This window comes from Poromitra crassiceps (genome assembly GCF_964638095.1).
Source record: "Poromitra crassiceps genome assembly, chromosome: 5".
NCBI lineage: Eukaryota > Metazoa > Chordata > Actinopteri > Beryciformes > Melamphaidae > Poromitra > Poromitra crassiceps.
The window spans coordinates 149,132-172,115 of record NC_139642.1 but is presented as its reverse complement, the minus strand read 5'-3'; the positions used below and the strand labels follow the sequence as shown (position 1 = coordinate 172,115).

At 45.6% G+C, this 22,984-nt stretch overlaps 1 pseudogene across 1 annotated transcript in view; it reads right to left on the bottom strand.

Annotated features, from left to right (window-relative positions):
- LOC310777399 (intermembrane lipid transfer protein VPS13C-like) overlaps window positions 1-22,984 on the bottom strand; it is a 109,993-nt pseudogene that overhangs the window by 24,178 nt on the left and 62,831 nt on the right. Inside the window, exons 27-29 of the transcript in view lie at window positions 4,812-4,956; window positions 3,858-3,998; window positions 302-377 (exon numbers count right to left, since the gene is read on the bottom strand). The product of the transcript in view is annotated as an intermembrane lipid transfer protein VPS13C-like (transcript). The remainder of the gene's footprint in view (window positions 1-301; window positions 378-3,857; window positions 3,999-4,811; window positions 4,957-22,984) is intronic.

The following is a 22,984-nucleotide window of genomic DNA, read 5'->3' as shown; positions in this document are numbered from 1 at the left end:
TGGCTGCTCTTCAGACCAGGAGGGAGAAACAGACTGGAAACATACTTTAGTGATGTTTGTGGCTGCTCTTCAGACCAGGAGGGAGAAACAGACTGGAAACATACTTTAGTGATGTTTCTGGCTGCTCTTCAGACCAGGAGGGAGAAACAGACTAGAAACATACTTTAGTGATGTTTCTGGCTGCTCTTCAGACCAGGAGGGAGAAACAGACTGGAAACATACTTTAGTGATGTTTCCGGCTGCTCTTCAGACCAGGAGGGAGAAACAGACTGGAAACACCAACAGGTATAAATGTCCTTACCCACAGTGTGACCCAGCAGACTCTGCACTCCAATGACAAAACCTTCAGCAAACTCCTCTGGGCCCTGAACAGCTCCCTGAGAGACACACACACACACACACACACACACACACACACACACAGCACTGTAGTTAAAGTTGGAGTTTGGTGGGCTGATCGCATCGCTGCTTTTCTGGGACGATGTGATCCTGATGACATCATCAGTCTGGGACCTTCAGCACTCACTGGATCAGGTCTCAGCGGCTGGGATGAGGATCAACACCTCTAAATCTGAGGCCATGGTTCTCAGCAGGAAACTGGTGGATTGTCTCCTCCAGGTAGAGAATAGATTCTTTACCCCAAGTGAAGGAGTTCACGTATCTCAGGGTCTTGTTCTCGAGTGAGGGGACGATGGAGCAGGAGATGGGGTGGAGAAGAATTGGAGCAGCAGGAGCGGTATTGCGCTCGTTTTACCGCACCGTTGACGAAAAGAGAGCTCAGGCAGAAGGCAAAGCTCTGGATCTACCGATCGATCTTCGTTCCTGCCCTCACCTCTGGTCATGAAGGATGGATCATGACCCAAAGAACAAGATCACGGATACAAGCGGCTGAAATTAGTTTTCTCAGGAAGGTGGCATCTCGCTTAGGGAGAAGATGAGAAGCTCAGTCATTCTTGAGGGACTCGAGTAGAGCTGCTGCTCCTTCGTGTAGAAAAGAGCCAGGTGAGGTGGTTCGGGCGTCTGGTAAGGATGCCACCTGGTCGCCTCACTAGGGAGGTGTTACAGGCACATCCAGCTGGGCGGAGACCACGGGGCAGACGGAGGGCTAGGTATCTACATTACATTACATTACATTACGTCATTTGGCAGACGCTTTTATCCAAAGCGACTTACAATAACACCTTTTTTGTCCGCAATAGAGCAATCAACTATGGAGCACAGTCTATGACAACTACAACTTCTGAAGGAACAGTGGTACAAGTTTAGGTTAGGTTTTTTTTTTTTTTTTTTTTATAAAGAAAGAGAGAGAACAAGGTTAGATCAAGAAGGGCCCAGATGGAGCCTGAAAAGGTGAGTCTTTAGTCTTTTCCGAAAGATCGGCAGTGATTCAGCCATCCTGACCGAAGGTGGAAGCTCGTTCCACCATTGAGGTGCCAGGGACGAGAAGAGTCGAGATCGGGATGAGCGACTTTTGAGCCCCCGTAGCGGAGGAGGGGCGAGGCGACCTGCACTGGTGGATGAGTGAAGGGAGCGCTGAGAGGTTTGGAACCTGACCATAGATTGCAGGTACAGGGGAGCTGACTGGTGTACTGCCCTGTAGGCCAGTACCAGTGTCTTGAATTTGATGCGGGCCGAGATGGGAAGCCAGTGGAGCTCCTGGAAGAGGGGAGTGACGTGAGAGAATTTGGGTTGGTTGAATACCAGACGGGCTGCAGCGTTCTGAATGAGCTGAAGTGGTCGGATGTCGGTGGCAGGTAGGCCGGCCAGGAGCACGTTGCAGTAGTCCAGGCGGGAGGAGACAAGAGACTGGACCAGGAGTTGAGTCGCTTCTCTTGTGAGAAAGGGACGGATTTTGCGGATGTTGTAGAGAGAGAACCTACAGGAGCGTGCTGTAGCAGCTATGTTGGCTGAGCAAGACAGCTGGTTGTCAAGGAGCACCCCAAGGTTCTTAGCTGTTTGGGAGGGAAGTACAGTGGTGTTGTCAATGGAGATGGAGAGATCTGCGAGAGGGCAGTCTTTTCCTGGGAGGAAGAGTAGCTCTGTTTTACCAAGGTTGAGCTTGAGGTGGTGGGCAGACATCCAGTCGCCAATGTCTTTGAGGCATGCAGAGATGCGAGCCTCGATTTGAGTGTCGGAGGGGGGGAAGGAAAGGAAAAGCTGGGTGTCATCAGCATAGCAGTGATAAGAAAAGCCATGAGAAGAGATCACATAGGCAAGAGATCTGATATAGAGAAGGAAAAGTAAGGGGCCCAGGACTGAGCCCTGGGGGACACCGGTGGTAAGAGGACAGGATCTGGAGAGGGACCCTCTCCATGAGACCTGGTATGAGCGGTTCGAGAGGTAGGAAGCAAACCAGGAGAGTGCAGAACCTGAAATGCCGAGGTCAGACAGAGTGGAAAGAAGGATTTGGTGGTTGACTGTATCGAAGGCAGCAGACAGGTCAAGGAGGACAAGAACAGAGGAGAGGGATGAGGCCTTAGCAGTGTGAAGGGCCTCTGTGACAGCAAGAAGAGCTGTCTCAATGGAGTGAGAAGCCTTGAAACCGGACTGCAGAGGGTCCAGGAGGTCATTTTGGGAGAGATAGAGAGAAAGTTGTTGGGACGCTTCTCGTTCGAGGGTTTTGGAAAGGAATGAGAGAAGAGAGACAGGTCTGTAGTTGTGAATAGCAGTAGGGTCAAGGGAGGGTTTCTTAAGCAGAGGCTTGACTCTTGCAGTCTTTAGAGCAGGTGGAACAAGACCAGAGGACAGAGAGGAGTTAATGAAGGTAGTGAGGAAGGGAGATATGTTAGGTGAGATGGTTTGGAGGAGAGAGGAAGGGATAGGATCGAGGGGGCAGTAAGTGGCTCGGTTCGAGCTGATGAGTTTAAGCACTTCATCGGGAGAGAGGGGAGAGAAGGAAGGAAATCCAGGGACAGGGGGCCGAGGAGCAGGATTGGAGTCGGGAGTGTTAGTGAGGGTGCCTGGAGGATGGAAGAAGGAGCTGATGTCATCCACCTTTTTAGTAAAGAAGGTTACAAAATCATCAGCAGAGAGGGAGGAGGGGGGGGGGAGGGGAGGGAGGGTTGAGGAGCGTAGAGAAGGTGGAGAACAGTTTACTGGGGTTGGATGCAGAGGACTGGATTTCAGAGATGAAGAAGGAGGTTTTTGCTTTGGAGACAGCAGAGGTGAAGTTGGAGTGGATAAGGTGGTAGGAAGAGAGATCTTCAGGGAGATGTGATTTTCTCCATTTTCTCTCAGCTGCCCGAAGCTCAGTTCGATAAGTTCGCAGTGATTCAGTCAGCCAAGGAGAAGGGGGAGAAGATCGGGCAGGCTTAGTGGTGAGTGGGCAAAGAGAATCAAGAGCGGAGGAGAGAGAGGAGAGAAGAGTGGTGGAAGCCTCGTCAGTGGACAGGAGAGCAAATTGTTCGGCAGGGGGAAGCAGGGAGAGGACGGTAGAAGAGAGGGAGTCGGGTGAGAGAGTTTTTAGGTTACGTCGGGTGGTGGTAGAGTGAGGGGGAGATGGGTGGGAGGAGGGGAGGCGGATGGGAAGGGAGAAGGTTATAAAGTGGTGGTCGGATACAGGAAGAGGAGTCACAGTGAGATTAGAGGTGGAGCAGGATCTGGTGAAGACCAGGTCAAGCACATTCCCTGCTTTGTGAGTATCTAGGTCTCCACGCTGCCCGCGGAACGCCTCGGGATCCCCCAGTCAGAGCGCTAATGTGGCCAAGTTTGGGGTCCCCTGCTGGATCGGCTACCTCTGCAACCCGATCCCGGATAAGTTAAAGAAAGACTCGAGTGTGTGTGTATGAGTGTGAGTGTGTGTGTATGAGTGTGAGTGTGTGTGTGTGCGTGCGTGCGTGTGCGTGCATGTGTGGTACCTGTAGCCAGTGCAGCTGGGCCCTCAGGCTCCTCTGGTGTTTGGACTGTTTGAACTCCACCTGGATGCCAGACAGGAAGTTCCTCCTCACCGGGCACGAGAAGGGTGCACGCATCACCATGGGAACCCGGCCGAAGTTCACCTGTAACGCACACACACACACACACACAGTGATATACACTTGGGTCACATAGTCCCACCCCCAAAATACACACTACGTCACATATGTAGTGTGATTGGTTGCGCTCATGAAAGGTCAGCGATAAGCAGGTCCAAACAGCAGAGCTGTTTTACCGTGGATCATAGGCGCCTTAACAACGGTAAGCAGTGAAATAATAGTCAGCAGCAGGGCAGAATGTGCAAAACTGGTAAAAAAAAAAATATTTTTCGAAATTGTGTAAATATTGTGATATCCAATATTATTGAAGATTATGTTGATTGGTGGAGTAGACGATGATGTCATGTACAAATGTACTGTAATACCCCGTTCAAGACAACTCGGAACACAGGAAAAAACTAGCTCCGACCTGTAAAACATGAATTGAACAGTAAGTCGAGGTCGGAATTACAGGTAGGAAATTCGGGTATCATTTCAGAGCTCCGGTTTGTGAGTTGACGTCATCAAAATGTTTGTTGACCTACATGTAATTTGAGGTGTAATTATGCAATATGTGTTTACATTCGCTCTGATTATAGCAATATGTTGAATTCAGCCGCTATTTTACCAATTAAATTAGCTAGCTGTGTATGTTTTTGTAACTCTGAGTTAAAAACGGCATGAACGCAACTATGCCGTAGACCGGAAAATCCAAGTTGAAAGTTCCGAGTTGCAAGTTGTCTTGAACACAGCATTAGCCTGGACATTAAAGCATACAGTATGGATAGGATTAGCAGTTAAGATGTTATGTAGCACTTTAGAACCATAGCAATTTTTAGCCGTGTGTGCGCTGCGGACCTCCAGGTTGCTCTCCAGGCGGACCCAGCCCGGATCAGTGTCCCCTGCCTGGTGCTTCTGGAAGGCCTTCTCCAGCAGGAGGATGTTCTTCTGGTTGAACGGCTTCCAGCCACTCTTCGGCCTCATCTCCCACACCACACCAGAGCTGAGAGAGAGGGTGTGTGTGTGTCCATGTTTAAAGTCACAGTGAAATGTTAACTAGTCAGGGATCCACAGGCCCAAAAGCTCAAGAAAATGGGTTGAACCTGACATGGCATGCTATACTTTTTTTTTGTGTTTTATCTCTTCATTTGGACATTAAGGTCCACTGAATGAGAGGTCTGCTCTGCCGGAAACCTTGCGAAAAAAAGTTGTGGCCATTTTTGGATATGAAGCCTTTATTTTTTGACCGAAAAATGTGAAAGAGTTTTTTTTCCTCAAAGTCCTCAGTGGGTTGCGTAGGCTGTCAATAAATTCATCCCAGGTACACAGAACATGTGTGTTGACAACACCAAGTTAAGAAATACACTTACAAAACCTTTCCAAATGATTTATAGCCATTTTCTATTACAAAAATGCACTCGTTTTTTGAATTTTCTCCATTATTTTCATCTTTACTTTGTTAGTAAGCAATTATATCCTGAAATATGACATCAGCCAATGTGTCATTCTTTTCAGCAGATATTATAGTCATTCCACACTAAAGATGATTAAAATCAACCCAAAATCAATGGATCTGTGGTGATTTTATTACCTTTATGCTCGAAATTCCTCGAGACATGTTTTTAGTTTTAACAAAACCCTGTACCCCAAAGACAATACTTGTAACACAAGAAATTCAAAACAACAAAATGATTTTAATCACAAAATGTACACTGCATGACAAGCCAAGAAAACAATTATTGTTATACAGCTTTGGATAGATTGTGACCAGTATCTAGAAAACATTAAATTAAACATTAGCTGAACAAAATTATTGAACACAACACATTAAAAAAAGAAAGAAAAAAGACTGGCAACAAGGTCTATAATATAACAAAATTAACTTTGCAATGAACAAAATAACTCAATCACTGTCACTGTCTTTAAGTGTGATAAATAACTCAATCACTGTCACTGTCTTCAAGTGTGAGTTCAATCCTTGAACATTTGTTGGGGTCCCCAGTGCAGAGACATGCGATGACACACTTGACATTGGCTCTCACACAAGAGCATCCTCGGGCACACATGCTTTTCTTGCAGTGACAGTATTTGGTGTGTTTGAATTCTGCAGGTTTTGCCTCCTTCAGCATCATGGTTGCCATCAGCTTACCACTGACAAGCTCTCTGCCGAAGTCAGTGGCAACAGGGTAGGTTGGTTGAGACATGTGTGCTCACTTGCATACAGCCAACTGATGCAGGGCTCGGCGAAGGTGTAACTGGAACGAAGGCATCTTCGGTAGGATATTGCCAAAGAGATGGGCTCGCAGTGCATCCAAATTACCACTGAAGTCACTCCTCTCATACAGTGACACCATGTACCGCCTAGCCGCTGTCACAACATCTTCTTTAACATCCAGGCTTTCCCCAGGGTTACCGTATCTGCACAGGGGCAGAAGGTCTTCCAGGTGATCAACGGCAGTTTTGTAGGCGTGCTTTTTCCCTCTTCTGTAGAGATAGCTCACTGTGTCACATCCAGTCAGTAGGTGCTGAGGAGCATGGAGGAAAGATCTGCAGCTTGAACATCATTGTTCACTGCCAGGGCGTTTGCGATTGCATGAGCAGGTAGATATCCATCTTCTTTACCCACAGCTCCTGCAGGCCATCCATGTGTGCAATGTAGTATGCACATCATGATCACGTCTGTGTCAGTAGCCACCACTACAGCCCGTTTGTGGTGCAGATGTTGTAATGAGTATGCAATGTGGGCAAACATCCTGGTATCTGCCTCCTCATGCTTCTCACAGGATAGTTCTGGAAGCTCAACCTGACAATCTGCTTTTAACAGAACAGTGCGACCAGGATCACGGAAAATTACATGGATGGCCTGCAGGAGCTGTGGGTAAAGAAGATGCAATCGCAGACGCCCTGGCAGTGAACTATGATGTTCAAGCTGCAGATCTTTCCTCCATGCTCCTCACTCAGCACCTACATACTGACTGGATTCAAGATTCAAGATTCAAGATTTTTATTGTCACTCCGTAGTACAAGTATCACGTGTGAAATTATTGTGCTGTAGGCTCCGTTACAACATAGTGCAGTATAACAGTGCAAAAACAGGGCATATAGATGCAAGCAATAACAGTAAACTTTTCCTTTTCTTTTCTAGCGTAGACACCTTAAAACATAAATAAACATTATGTTTGCACAGGTGCAAATAACATAGGCATAATTATCATATGTAATGGTAGCAGCTGCTACATGATTGTTTATTTGTGTGTGTTAAGGAGTCTCGTGGCCTGCGGGAAGAAACTGTCCCTCAGGCGATTTGTTCGTGCTTTTGGGACCCTGTATCTCCTCCCTGAGGGTAACAGGGAGAACAGGCTGTTGTGGGGGTGGTATGTGTCCTTGATGATCTTCAGGGACCTCCTGAGGCACCGCTGATTGTACAGTTCCTGCAGTTCTGGTAGCTCACATCCTGTTATGTGCTGGGCCGCGCGCGCCTCACTCTTCTTAGTGCCCTGTGGTCCATGGTGGTACAGTTCCCGTACCAGGTGGTGAAGCAGCCAGTCAGCAGGCTTTCAATGATGCCTCTGTAGAAGTCCCTGAGGATTTTTGGCCTTAGCCCAAATTTCTTCAGGCGTCTGAGTCCGTGTAGTCGCTGTTGGGCCTTTTTGACAACAGTGTCAGTGTGGCTGGCCCATGTCAGGTCCTGGTGGATGTTGACTCCCAGGTACTTGAAGCTGTCCACCTTTTCCACCACTGTGCCATTGATGGTGATTGGGGGGTGTGCGCCCCCCCCCTCCTGTAGTCTACAATGATCTCCTTGGTCTTGGAGACATTTAGAGAGAGGTGGTTGTCCTGGCACCATTGTTCCAGGGCCTCCACCTCCTTTCTGTAGGCCGTCTCGTCGCTCCTGGAGATCAGCCCTACGACTGCTGTGTCGTCTGCAAACTTCACGATGGTGTTCGAGGTTTGAGTCGCCACGCAGTCGTGGGTGTAGAGGTCGTACCAGAAGGGGCTGGAGACGCATCTCTGGGGCACTCCTATGCTGATGGTCAGTGGGGAGGAGGTGAGGTTGCCCACTCTCACCACCTGGCGGCGGTCTGTCAGAAAGTCCAGGATCCAGTCACACATTGCTGTGTTTAGTCCCAGGACCTTGAGCTTGTGCTGTGACACAGTGAGCTATCTCTACAGCTAGCTCTACAGAAGAGGAAAAAAGCACACCTACAAAACTGCCGTTGATCACCTGGAAGACCTTCTGCCCCTGTGCAGATACGGTAACCCTGGGGAAAGCCTGGATGTTAAAGAAGATGTTGTGACAGCGGCTAGGCGGTACATGGTGTCACTGTATGAGAGGAGTGACTTCAGTGGTAATTTGGATGCACTGCGAGCCCATCTCTTTGGCAATATCAAAGGAGACATGCGTTGCCTTCCACCTACCGAAGATGCCTTCGTTCCAGTTACACCTTCGCCGAGCCCTGCATCAGTTGGCTGTATGCAAGCGAGCACACATGTCCCAACCAACCTACCCTGTTGCCATTGACTTTGGCAGAGAGCTTGTCAGTGGTAAGCTGATGGCAACCATGATGCTGAAGGAGGCAAAACCTGCAGAATTCAAACACACGAAATACTGTCACTGCAAGAAAAGCATGTGTGCCCGAGGATGCTCTTGTGTGAGAGCCAATTTCAAGTGTGTCATCGCATGTCTCTGCACTGGGGACCCCAACAAATGTTCAAGGATTGAACTCACACTTGAAGACAGTGACAGTGATTGAGTTATTTCTCACACTTGAAGACAGTGACAGTGATTGAGTTATTTCTCACACTTGAAGACAGTGACAGTGATTGAGTTATTTTGTTCATTGCAAAGTTAATTTTGTTATATTATAGACCTTGTTGCCAGTCGTTTTTCTTTCTTTTTTTAATGTGTTGTGTTCAATAATTTTGTTCAGCTAATGTTTAATTTAATGTTTTCTAGATACTGGTCACAATCTATCCAAATTAAGCTGTATAACAATAATTGTTTTGTTGGCTTGTCATCCAGTGTACATTTTGTGATTAAAATCATTTTGTTGTTTTGAATTTCTTGTGTTACAAGTATTGTCTTTGGGCCAGGGCTCGACATTAACGGCTGCCCGGTTGCCCCGGGCAACCAAAAAAAACATGGGGCAACCATTTCTCGGTCTTTGGTTGCCCCAGGGGCAACCACGATTTAACATGCAACAAAATATGTACAGCAGCAAACAGCAAAATATACACCAAATAAATGTTTTAATACTTGTTGTGAGTGACATATATGTGACATTTTATTGCTGTTACAATCGAAACGATGTTACTAATTACCAGTCGGAACCTACGTGATGCATGCTGCACGTGCGGTATGTTTAACGAGTACTGACTGGGACAGGTGGGGCTGCTCGCACACAATCACAGCGGCTGCAAGACGCAAGAAGAACCTCGTCCGCCCGCAGCCCCGCACAGAAACAAAGGACGAGGAAATTGTCATTGAGGTGAAATACCCGTGCGTCTTTGAACGGGACGGAAAACGAATGCTATACTGCAAAGCATGTAGCCTACAACAAGCGCTTAGGTCTCATATGCTTCCCGCATCGGCGAGTGTCCACACGGAAAAGTGAGTTAAATCAGCAGACGCGCCCCTCCACAAGGCTGCTGTGCAGACGGTTTTCGCCTGGCTGTGCACACCCCGAATTGTGTAACTACGTGGACGCGGCTGGGCGGACAAAGTGGAGTTTTCAAGACTCCAGCTCACTTCCGCGAGCAGAAACCCACACACAGTGTATAAACGCTCCACACGTTTCCTCGTCAAGATTCAGTGTCTCTCATTTCCGTGCGACAGCCCAAACTTCAAGCATAATTCCAGCATAACGCTATACTGCAAAGCATGTAGCCTACAACAAGCCTACAACATACACCTCGACCAGGACATCCTTCAAAAACGTTTTACCACCGCGTATATGTGCTGAGAAATGATTTGCATCCCTGGCCTGTCAGCCTCTCATACGGGGTGAGAGAGAGAGGGATTGCAGGGCCGCTTCTGGGCCTTTTGGGGCCCTATGCAACATCAGAGTGGGGGCCCCAAACCACTGTCATCAAAGTATCCCTGAATGAACATGAGGAGGGCAGGCCCGGCGTTAGGGGCGGGCCTGACCGGGCCGGGCCTGACCGGGCCGGGCCTGACCGGGCAGGGCCTGACCGGGCCGGGCCCCCCCATTTAACAAACTGGCCCCCCCATTCAATTTTTTTTTTTTTTTTTTTTTTTGCTAAAAACGTTTTTCTGTTTTAAAGTTTAACATGGAATCTGGCTGTCATTAGGCATTGATTAACTCAATGCTATTGCTAACTGTTACTTTGAACATCCATTTGCAATGATTCTGGCTGGATATTAACTATTGTAAATTTGTCACAATGAATGCAATTTGTGCACAATGTGTAAATACACTTAATATTAATTGTTTAGGCCTAATTATTTGTAAAGTCACAACACATTAGAGATGTGTGTAGTTCTTCACAGATTTAGCCTCTTCATTTTGCCCTCAAATGCACCAGGTTGACGAATTTTACTTTAAAATGTACAAAATCTTCTTCCGGGGGAGAATCCCCCCGGACCCCCCTTGGGTAGCTTGGCCCCCCCAAGCTAGGGGCAGGCCCCCTCTGTAACTTGGGTCTGGAGCCGGGCCTGGAGGAGGGTAGGCTACTTAATTATCAATAACGCTTTTAATTAATAAATTAAGCACAATATGAACAATAACTGTTGAAAAATATATGAAAATGAAAGTTCACAAATATTAGTTAAATCCTTTCAGTGCAAATGCATTATAAAAACAAAAAATAAGATTTGTTTAGAAAACGAAATGACACAAATTTATTATTATTATTATTATCATTATTACTACTACTACACCCGGTGCGCACACTGAATAGGCCTATTATACTATACTATAGATTATTATACTTACTTTTCTGTCACATCGTCATTATTAAGCCGGCTTATGACTGCATAGTATCTTAATTACTCAAAATATAAAGCGACTAAAATTGGGCAACCATATTTTTATTCGGGCAACCAAAAGCTCTTGCCAGGTTGCCCCTCCGGCAACCACTTTTAAAAGTTAACGTCGAGCCCTGTACAGGGTTTTGTTAAAACTAAAAACATGTCTCGAGGAATTTCGAGCATAAAGGTAATAAAATCACCACAGATCCATTGATTTTGAGTTGATTTTAATCATCTTTAGTGTGGAATGACTATAATATCTGCTGAAAAGAATGACACATTGGCTGATGTCATATTTCAGGATATAATTGCTTACTAACAAAGTAAAGATGAAAATAATGGAGAAAATTCAAAAAACGAGTGCTTTTTTGTAATAGAAAATGGCTATAAATCATTTGGAAAGGTTTTGTAAGTGTATTTCTTAACTTGGTGTTGTCAACACACATGTTCTGTGTACCTGGGATGAATTTATTGACAGCCTACGCAACCCACTGAGGACTTGAGGAAAAAAAACTCTTTCACATTTTTCGGTCAAAAAATAAAGGCTTCATATACAAAAGTGGCCACAACTTTTTTTCGCGAGGTTTCCGGCAGAGCAGACCTCTCATTCAGTGGACCTTAATGTCCAAATGAAGAGATAAAACACAAACAAAAAGTATAGCATGCCATGTCAGGTCCTCTCAAATTTTGGGTGACTGGATCCCTGACTAAACTGACTTCCCATGTCACAAAATAAACCTATTTAACAATACATAAATACATGTTCTCATTGTAAAACATCCAATTTCTTCTGTACGGACGCCCCGAGACACAAGTGAGGAAAATATTTCTAAATGTCTAATTCTGATCTAAATAGTTTTCTCTCCTGTATTTATGAGTTAAGAACATCATTTTATTTTTTTGAATATAATTTTTTGGGGCATTTTTGCCTTCATTGGACAGGACAGCAGGGAGACCGGAAAGGTGGGGAGAGAGAAAGGGGGCGACACGTGGCAGATAAGCACAGGCCGGACCCGAACCCGGGTTGGCCACACAAAGGACCAAGCCCCTGTGACACGCGCTCCACCAGGTAAAACACTGGGATGCCCCGACTTGAGAATATCTGAAAAAAGTTTTGCCAGGATCATCTTAAGTTCCTTGTTCATTTATTTTCATTTGTGGAAACAGTGTTTGTTGTGATACTTATTTTGGCCGCAAGAGTGCACTAATGCTTTTAGTCCAGATATAAGACAGAGTACTGCATTGCAGGAAGGTTGGTTCTGATCAGAGAACTGCACCCAGTTTGACCCGGTTCAGATCCAAACTTCCCTGGTAGGGGCAGAAAGGCATGATGGGACATCTATGCAAAGCAGCCATGGCGTCAGGCGGTCAGGACGCGTTATTTCGAATCGCACATAGGCTCCGCAATAACCACGCCCTGTGCCCGCCTACGCAGCAGTCAAGCGCCGGGATTGGCCAGGCGCTCATGCTCACGTGAGCCAATGGGACGATGATTTATTGACAAGCTCCAGGTGCGCTAGAAGCACACTGACAAGGCCTCAGCCTGCATGCAGCTCGGCGTGCTGCTGCCAACATGATTTCGGTAAAAGGGTAAATTAACAATGTTTTAACAAATTTTTCTCCATCAAAACTTCTTAGCAAAACTATCACAGTTAGATTGTTCTTATAGCGCAACTTTTTTCATCTCGTCTTAAAGGCCCATTCCGTCAATACTCACTCTTACTGACGCCGGTGGCCGTTAGAGTAACTGCAGGCAGCGTGTGAACGAGCTGATGCGCGGGCACCATACTCGCACGCGCACAAGCAGCTGCCTGGCAACAGCAGAGGTGTTGGTTGCTTTGTAACGTTAACTCATAAAAGTCACTTGAAAACGGCAACCTGGACAATTTATCGTCAGATCAGCCTCGAGATGCCCAGGAAGGATTCTGGATGAATTAGGGGACGTTATTATTGTGGCATGTTTGGCCGTGTTTTGGCTTGCGTTGGCTGCGGGGAAGTGGATACTCATGTTAGCACAAGCCAGGAAATAGCCTGCTCCCCCTGTATGTACGGTACCGTGTAATGCCTGGAGTTGACCAAACTGAACAATCAAACAATGTTTCATAAGCATAACAGTAACGTTAGGCATATGTACGACTGTTAAATTCATTATCCACACAAGATGGTAACGTTATTAGTGGGGCTGGTGGTAATTTCTATAAATGTAAATTAATATTAGTTAGCCGCGATTAGCATCAAGCTAACATTACTATGTGCAGTCCCACTGCAGCTAACTGCAGTCAGAGCCTGCTGGCTGCAGGGAAGTGGATACTCACGTTAGCACAAGCCAGGAAATAGCCTTCTCCCCCTGTATGTATGGTACCAATGCCTGGAGTTGACCAAACTGAACAGTCAAACAATGTACCGTAAGCATAACAGACAGTAGGCTAACGTTAGGCATATTTCCGACTGTTAGATTCATTATCAACACAAGACAGTAACGTTATTAGTTGGGCTGGTGGTAATTTCTATAAATATAGCTAAATCTATTAGTTAGCCGCGTATAGCATCAAGCTAACGTTATGGTTATAATAGGCACTCACCACCGCAGCTAACTGCAGTCAAACAATAATGTTCCATGACCATAAGCATAACGGTAGTAACGTTAGGGTTGCATTACTTTACACAAGACGGTAATGTTAGCAGAGTTTCTGACCAGGTGGTCAGATACTTGTACTACGGAGTGACAATAAAAATCTTGAATCTTGAAAATCCATTAGCAAGCAGCTAACGTTATCTGGTCAAAACCACATTACAGTAGCTACAAGCAGCAAGTTCCCTTCATGAACCGAAAACACAGTCCTGACTCTAGTTTCCCCCCGATGTCGGTCACATTGGTAACTGTCTGCCTTTCCGAAGCCCTGCCACTCCGAACGTTAACTTCCATTATTCGGACTGGCGGTCGTTCACCTTAGAAGCCGCAATGCCGACCTTAGGTTTAGGCGTGGGGGTGGGAGAGGTTAGGTTTTGGGTTAGGGTCTGGGGGAGGTTAGGTTTAGGCATGGGGGGAGGTTAGGTTTGGCGTGGGAAAACGGGGAATATAGAACCCGGGGAACATAGACATGATCCCGGAGTGGCAGCATGTAACCGGTCACATTGCTGCTGTCTGGCCAGACGGGCTTCATTAGATAAATATTTATTTATTTAGTGTGGACTTTTTCTGGAGTCTGTGTTGTTTCCTTTTGCTAGCAGCTAGCGACGAACGTATTAACGTTAGCCATTTCCTGTTAGCCGTCTAGGACAAGAGGCAAGCTCGTGAACGCGCGAGACGTCACATCCTCTAGCTGTGGCGGGAAATGCTAACCCCTTCGAAACTGCGGTATTTCCATGTATCTTCTGAACGGCTGGTCGGAAAGAAACGCCCCTGGTCGCCATTTTTAAGTTACGTCAAGGTGCATTCACTCATTGCCAATAAAAAAACACTTTGTGCACATTTATTTCTCGCCAGAACCGACGGAATGGGCCTTTAATCTGATATTTGAGGCAATAATGATCTTTCTCCTCAGAAAGCCCTGTGAGAAAATCCCATCAACCTGCATCAACCCCAAGAGTAATATCTCTGGGTTTCCTGTTTTGAAGGTCTGCTTTGAATAGCCTACATAGATGAGCCATTTTCACTTCCCACCCAATTCACCTATTCAGTTTGTGACCATAATTCATTTCAATGTCCGCCCTCAAGAGCAATTCAGTTGGTTAATGAAATCGCTGACCGCTCTCAAGAGCTATTCAGTTGGTTAATGAAATCGCTGGGCTGCGAGCCCTGCAGTGTTTGTGAGCATGGGCGCCTGGCCAATCCCGGCACTTGACTGCTGCGTAGGTGGGCACAGGGCATGGTTATTGCGGAGCCTATGTGCGATTCGAAATAACGCACTGGTGGGCTGCGCGGGAGGCGATATTTTTTTCCCATGATAGCGAAGGCATGACCCGCCCCTCTCTGCCTCTGATTGGCTGACTGCACTCGGCTGCTTTCGCCTGCTTCCCAGGCGAGTCAGAAGTCATCTCAAACGAGCCTAATATATTTCATTCAGTCACTAAGCATTATTTGTTCATAAAGTGAGCAGCAGGTGCAAAACAATCATTAAATCAACAAGCATGAGATGGCAGATGGCAGCATAGAATCAAAAGGTTATGTGTGAGATCAATAGCCTACTTGAATGTGTATTTTTTCTTTTCATTCTAAATGTCATCACCTTGTTTCTTCTGATTTATATTTCAATTCAAATACATGTCACTTGTGTTACAATGAGCTGAATTAAAGTTCAATGTAATGCAGTGACCCTGTTTTTATATCAGCCTTGATCATTCTCATGAGTCTTTTATCTTTGTTTTTAGATTTCCCTATAGGCTACATACATGCACTGCCAAGAGTAGCAGCAGCGTTATAAACCACAGGGCCAGACTATTCAAAACATAAACACACATGGCGTCTTTCATTCAGGCTAGCAAGCAAAACTGCTGTCTGTCTGATCCACTGAGTCTCACCCATTGATGTCTCACCACAGACTGTAGAAAGAGATGCAGGATAGCTAAGCGAATGTGATTGGTGAACATTTGACGCTAGGCCAATCAGAGGCAGAGAGGGGCGGGTCATGCCTTCGCCTAGCCTTCTATTATACGGCTCTGGCCTTCGCCCTCAAAGGATCCAATTCACACTTCCTCCTCCTCCCCCTTTGATCACATGACTCAAATTCCCCAACCCCCCCCCCCCACACACACACACACACAGTCAGTATTCATGCAGCAGGCTGCTGCATGAGGAGAGAACATGCGGTCTCTGCAACTCAGAGAGAAAGAGCAGCCCTTTTTGCACTGAGAACACGCGATACTGGTGTGAAGAAGCTCCGCCATTAAGGAGCCCTCTGTCCTTTTTTTACACAACAAACCAGAAGGAAAGGAGGCGTGCCGTGAACCGACGTTAAAAGACAACAGCTGGACGTCTAGTGTGACGTGTAACAAACGCGCCGCACAGCTTCCCAAAACAACAACAACATGGCGCCGGAGTCGCCGCCAGACATGGCTGCTGTGCTTTTGGTAGCCGTTCATGTTCTGCAAATGCGAGCGAAGTTGCTGACGCTCCTCTTCCACATGATGGGAACAATGGAGGATTCGTGGGAGCAGATCGAGGCGAGGTTCGAGGAGGACCTGAAGAGGAGCCGGGAGCGCTTTGAGGAGGCGAGGCGCGCCAGGCTCAGGAGCCGCAGGCGGAGACGTTTGCTTCTGCTCGCACAGTGTGGACTGATCTCGGAGAGACGCATGTGGAGGAGAGAGAGACCACACGGGCCCGTGTTCTGGTCCAACGTCCTCAACAATTTCAACGACGACGAGTGGCGGAGTCACTTCCGTATGTCGCGGGACACCTTCGGCTTCATCTCGGAACTCGTCGGGCCACACCTGACGCGCAGGACGACAAACTGGCGGCAGCCTCTGGAGCCTCGGCTGCGACTCGCCGTGGCGTTGTGGTGGTACGCTACCCCGTGTGAATACCGCTCCATCAGTTGTATTTTTGGCGTCGGTGTCGCCACGGTGTGCGGGTTGGTACGCCAGGTTACCAGAGCGCTGAAGACGCTGCTCTATAAACGCTTTGTTGACCTGCCGAGTGGCGCTCGTCTTCGGGAGACGGTGGACGCATTTGCCAGCCGGGGCCAGGGGTACCCACAGTGTGCCGGTGCCATCGCAGGCACACACATTCCCATCCCCACCCCCAATGTCGACGCACCGGCCTACTACAATCACAATGGCTGGCACTCCATTGTCCTACAAGCTGTTGTTGACCACAGATGCTGGTAAGGAGCAGGGCATTTGTGCTAAAACATTTTCAACAAGTTGGCCTTGCTAACTTTGTCACACTTTACTACTGTTTATATCTTGTATTAAGTTGTAAATGTATTAGTACGTATTGTGTTGTCTGTGTATCTTATATAACTTGTGCACCAACTACACCAAGCTAGTTTCTGATTGTGATGAATGATCTGTACACGTCTTGTCTTTTTGTCTCTCCAGCTTCACACACGTGTTTGTAGGTTGGCCTGGTCGCTCTCATGCTGCTGAGGTGTTTTCCAACTCGCCCATCTACAGGAAGGCCGAGGAGCAAGACGGGTACCTCTTCCCACGTGAGGTAAATACATATGTACTCCATTTTACAGTCATATCTGTAGATCACTTTCTTCAATTCTTAAAACTAACTTCTTTCTCTCTTTAAAAAAATACTAACCTAAACTAAACTTTACCACTATTCCTTCAGAAGTTGTAGTTGTCATAGATTGTGTTGCATAGTTAATTGCTCTATTGCTGACAAAAATGTGTTATTGTAAGTCGCTTTGGATAAAAGCGTCTGCCAAATGTGGTAATGTAATTTAATTTCACATGTGGGGCATCACCTGGTAGAACGTGTGCCTGCCATCAAGGCTTAGTCCTTCACCCAGCTGACCCAGGTTCAAATCCAACCTGCAGTCATTTGCTGAATGTCTCTCTCTCTCTCTCTCTCTCTCTCTCTCTGTCACTGTCTAGCACATACTGTCCTATCAAATGAAGGCAGAATGGCAACAAAATAAATCATTTGTCACATAATCATGGAACCCGCACACACTTATGCTCCAAATAATGCTTAATTACTTCTTAAAGTCGAGCTGAACCCAAAAATGACTTTTTTCTTTTAGTTCAAATACCTGGGTATGCAGTGCACCTATTAAATAATATATGCCAAAAAAATCACAAAAATATATATTTTTTTTGTTTTTCACATCAAAAGTTCAATTTTTCAAGATTTCATTGATAACAGCAATCTACAGTTTGCTGATGTCACCTAGTACGATCAAATGTCTACCCCATTTCAACCACATCATATCACGACATGCAGCTGTCAATCAAATCTTCATTTCAGGATAATTTTCTCTTCCAAATGAAGTAGAAAATGGCGCCTAGTGCCTGTCAGTTCCTATCCCATAAACTAACTAGGCCAATTGTATGAAACATGAACAAAAAACAAAAACTATAATCTACTAATCTAACTAAGAATGCAAAGAAATGTAACTGGCTCGTTAAAACGCGCATTCCAGGAATATCGTATTTACAGAAATAGTGTGAATGGCGCGCGCTTGAGAGCGTGGTAGACGGGTCGCCCCTCGGGATTCCAGGCGGGCGGGCAGCACCCATGCATCGGATTGTCCGCTCGCTCCGCACAGAAGCAGCTGGCTGCCTGGTACTCTGCGGCTCCCACTCGCGTAGCACGACAACAGGCTGAATCCCACTCGATTTGGGGGTGGAACATGCCATGATTGACCAATGCCAAAGCCAGTCGACAGAATTGTCAAATCAAATCATCGACACCGTATATCATACATGGGCAAAATACGCCACCTGTGTGGCCCGCGATGGAATTGCAGAATTTTTTTTTTTTTTTTTTTTTTTTACACACACAGTGCACCTGAACGCAACATGCAAGATTCCCGCTGAATAAGTGTCCAAATGTTCATGTCATATTCTGGCCTATACTCCACTTCTGTTATAGCATTTCAGTCTGGAATATGGAATATCTTTCAATAATCTTTATGACTAAAAGGCTACATTGAAGTAGAAATTTAAATAACTCAAATAACTCATTGGTTTTGGATTTATTTAGCTTCAAGACTGCATTTTTGTTCGTGTGACCCTCAACACAGGCTTTGATCATCCCGGGACACTTACTGATACTTATGCTTAAATTAACCCACTCATATTCTGAGTTATTTCAAGAAAAACATTTCAGCTAGTGGAAATTCTAATTGGTTGGTAACTTTAAAATCTAGCAGCAATATTGGCAGGTGGTCAAACAAGTTAATTTCAAGCCCTGAGAGCAGCTGGTGACATAGGAGTGAGTGAGAAAAGGATCAAATATTGGTGGTTAAGACTGAATAATGACATCACAACTGTTAATTTAAAATGAGTTATTCCTCTAAACCTGGCTTCAAATGCACAAAATTTTTCGCGCTGGCGCCATTCGGCCCTCAGCAAAACCTGGTAGCGAGGACATTTTTTGTGGCCCTCTCTATCATCAAAGTTACCCATCCATGGATTACGGCATGACAATATTTGTTCGGCCCCTGGCAACAATCTGGGTTTCTCATGTGGCCCCCCATGAAAAATAATTGCCCACCCCTGCCGTATATGGTCCGCCTCTCAATTTGTTTTCAGTCTGAAACGGACTCAGACGCAGTGACGATTCTGACGAATGGGTTCACCTCGACTTTAAGACTAAGACAACGTTTCAAGCGTCAGCTCTTCATCAGGTCATCTTGTTGTCATTTTTCACATGTAATCATACAGGGTGCAATCAGTGATTTACTGTGGCATATATCATGTACAGAGCTGACAGCTTTCTGACAAAACCAACTGTGTGTTTACTACTGCTACACGTACTTATACATCTGCATTGCTCTATCCACAGAAATCCATCACTGTTAACGGAGTGGAAGTCCCTGTGCATCTAATCGGAGACACAGCGTACCCCATCAGGAAGTGGCTGATGACGGGCTTCACACGCGACCACCTAATCGCTGAGCAGCAGAAAGCCTTCAACTTCAAACTGGGCTCGGCGATGACGGTGGTAGAAAGTGCATTCGGACGTCTCAAAGGTCGCTGGAGGTGCCTGGCCAAGCGAAATGACATTTCAAGCTCCTTTGTGTCGGATGTTGTGGTCGCCTGTTGTATTCTACACAACATCTGTGAGATCCATAAGGAGCACTTCTTACCAGAGTGGAACACTGAGCATCCAGACCTCCCTGCTCCTCACAGTGTTGCTTACTATGGTCAACATGAACTGTCTCACCAAGCTATCCGGGATGCTATTATGTCCATTTTGTAGCTGTTTACACACGTCAGATGTCAGACCAGACAACAACTAACATGTAGCTGTTTACACACGTCAGATGTCAGACCAGACAACAACAAACATGTAGCTGTTTACACACGTCAGATGTCAGACCAGACAACAACAAACATGTAGCTGTTTACACACGTCAGATGTCAGAATAGACAACAACAAACATGTAGCTGTTTACACACGTCAGATGTCAGACCAGACAACAACAAACATGTAGGCTGTTTACACACGTCAGATGTCAGACCAGACAACAACGAACATGTAGACTGTTTACACACGTCAGATGTCAGAATAGACAACAACAAACATGTAGCTGTTTACACACGTCAGATGTCAGACCAGACAACAACAAACATGTAGGCTGTTTACACACGTCAGATGTCAGACCAGACAACAACAAACATGTAGGCTGTTTACACACGTCAGATGTCAGACCAGACAACAACAAACATGTAGGCTGTTTACACACGTCAGATGTCAGACCAGACAACAACAAACATGTAGGCTGTTTACACACGTCAGATGTCAGACCAGACAACAACAAACATGTAGGCTGTTTACACACGTCAGATGTCAGACCAGACAACAACAAACATGTAGGCTGTTTACACACGTCAGATGTCAGAATAGACAACAACAAACATGTAGCTGTTTAAACACGTCAGATGTCAGACCAGACAACAACAAACATGTAGGCTGTTTACACACGTCAGAGGCCTGTACTACGAATGTTGTATTAGAAGATCCAGGATCTGTCCCTTGATCTGGTTTGTCTAAACCAGATCAGCTCGATTGTAGTTAACTTGTACTACGAACGTCGATTGGCACTCGTTAACTCGAACCAGGTTTTTCTAATCAAGCTGACAGCGCGTGCACATGAAAATGCCCGTGCACTGGAGCTCGTGCCCGCAAAAGAGGCGTGGTTTTTAACAACTGCCAATCACAGTGCAATATGGACTGCTCCAACTCTGACAGCGCCAGACACGCCTATTTCCTCATTCTATGAAACCGCAAATAAAAATCTGCGTTGGATATTATTACTGTTCCCGAATGACTGTCTAAAGTGACCACTTTTATCCACACAAGTAATTTATTTGAAGAGCGGTTTCGTAGGCTATCTACAGCTCTCTATCTACAGTCTTTTGTGGAAGCAATGTGTAATCTATCTCAGTCCAAAATCCGTATAGACCATTAGGCTCAATGACTGATTGAATAATTCCTATAGGCGCAGTGATCAGAGTTTTAGCGGATATTTAATGTAGCCTGTCAGAATGAAAATCCGCGTTGGATAGTCTGCTGAAAGACTGTCTAAAGCTGACGCTTGTATTCACATCAGTCATTTGATTTACTTTGATCAGCGATTTCTATTTCCTACAGCAGCTTTTTGCGAGTGTAAAAATGTAAATGTGTAATCTCAGTCTATAAATTTCCACAATCTGTAAGCCTATTTAGACCATAGATTTAGAAACGCATGCTCAATGAATAACATAATGATATCCTAATAGGCTATAAAAGAGAAAACTGCTGAACTGAATTGAGACGATGCGGGCATAGTTTTCATTGATAAAAACTAGCCTATTTTGTGGTCACATGGCTATTGTAATGTCAGCAGAGTCGCATATCTCCATATTTCATATAATGATGCTGGAAATATGAAGTTCAATCACATCATACAGGCCAAAAGCAACACAGTTGCAGCTGCAAAATGCAGGAGTCGCCTAGATATGAATCATCTTAATATGGGATCGCCTGTGTGCAGGTGATCCCATATTAAATTGCTTAGATGTAGTAGGCTATTCCAGCATGTAGGCTATGACCATTTCAATTCCAACCCAACGTCAGCCTCAGCTCCGTTGCGCACACGGCACCGTGCGCTTTGGAGACGTTTATGTAACCTTTTTATGCCGGTTTAGTGATATTTCTCCACTCACTATTCAGCTGCAATCGATCAGCGGGATCAAACAACGTATCTAGGCTACTTGAGAGCACAAAAATGAATATATAAAAACATATTCCAAAGTGGTAAGTAGGGCTTAATTAAAATAGCCAACAAGTGCAAGGCTTTAGTCCTTGATTAACATTAACATTGATTAACATTACTCATTCAACATTACAATTCGTGCTCCTTCCTAGATGGGAAACTCGTCCAGAAAGGGGTTGGCCATTTTTCCAAACTGCTGATTCGATTGGTTCGTGGGCGGTGTATTTAAGGTCTAATCTTATCCTTGCAACTTAACCTGCTGCGGACCAGGTTAAGTGTGAAGCATAAGTTGCTATGGAAATATATGTCGGTAAGAAGTTAACTTGCTTTGTAGTACGGCCAAACCAGGTTTAAACCTGAAGTTACCTCGCTAAACCACTAATCTTGCTTTGTAGTACAGGCCCCAGATGTCAGACCAGACAACAACAAACATGTAGGCTGTTTACACACGTCAGATGTCAGACCAGACAACAACAAACATGTAGGCTGTTTACACACGTCAGATGTCAGACCAGACAACAACAAACATGTAGGCTGTTTACACACGTCAGATGTCAGACCAGACAACAACAAACATGTAGGCTGTTTACACACGTCAGATGTCAGAATAGACAACAACAAACATGTAACTGTTTACACACGTCAGATGTCAGACCAGACAACAACAAACATGTAGGCTGTTTACACACGTCAGATGTCAGACCAGACAACAACGAACATGTAGGCTGTTTACACACGTCAGATGTCAGAATAGACAACAACAAACATGTAGCTGTTTACACACGTCAGATGTCAGACCAGACAACAACAAACATGTAGCTGTTTACACACGTCAGATGTCAGACCAGACAACAACGAACATGTAGGCTGTTTACACACGTCAGATGTCAGAATAGACAACAACAAACATGTAGCTGTTTACACACGTCAGATGTCAGACGAGACAACAACGAACATGTAGACTGTTTACTAGGTCTGTGGCGATTCACTTATCTCCCGATTCGATACTATCACGATTCTTGGGTGCCGATTCGATTTATATTGCGATTCTACAATTATTGCGATTCGATATTACGATTTATTGCGATTTTTGTTTATTTTTTTCTTTTCTTTTTTCAGTTTGTTTGCTTTTTTACACTAGATTAGAACATGGGAAAAGTTGA